General features: G+C 38.3%; 1 pseudogene; it reads right to left on the reverse strand.

The window, feature by feature from the left end:
* Nucleotides 1-6: 6 nt before the first annotated feature.
* Nucleotides 7-449, reverse strand: LOC106512082 (protein unc-119 homolog B pseudogene; annotated as a pseudogene).
* Between the last annotated feature and the right edge of the window lie 123 nt (nucleotides 450-572).

Raw genomic sequence — 572 nt, forward strand, 5'->3', positions numbered from 1 at the left:
CTCAAAGGGAGACAAAGCATCTTTCCAAAAGCAGTCTGACCTGTTTGAAATGCACATTATGCTGTGATAAATATTAAAAAGCACTGTCAGTTAATAAAATAGACACATTAATCAATGTTGAGTCTCCTGCTTATGTGTCAGACAAGACACTAACAATAACATCCAGCTATATAAAAAAAAACACATCCACTGAAAAGGATTTTTTTTCCTGGTGAATAATCTTTAGAAACACAAGAGGCAGCTAAAACCCATCCGTAGCTGCCGGTCCACATGTGAGTGTTTGAGCCGTGTGTACACGTCAGTCAGTACATATGAGTCATGTGTTCACGGCTGACATCACTGTCCTCCGTTATAAGCATAGTCTGCTTTGTTGTGCATGACCAGTCTGCTGTCCACGAAATAGAAACTGTCCGAGCGAGTTTCATACGGACACTCCACCATCTGACGCACTGCAGAACAGACAAACAGACAAAATGTGTGTTAATTAAAAATATTTAACAATCTATACAGCTGTATAAAACCTTAAGGGATATACATTTTGAAGTATTACTGTCCAAATACTTCAAAATGTA

Source organism: Austrofundulus limnaeus, unplaced genomic scaffold, assembly GCF_001266775.1.
Source record: "Austrofundulus limnaeus strain Quisiro unplaced genomic scaffold, Austrofundulus_limnaeus-1.0 Scaffold4157, whole genome shotgun sequence".
Classification (NCBI taxonomy): Eukaryota; Metazoa; Chordata; class Actinopteri; order Cyprinodontiformes; family Rivulidae; genus Austrofundulus; species Austrofundulus limnaeus.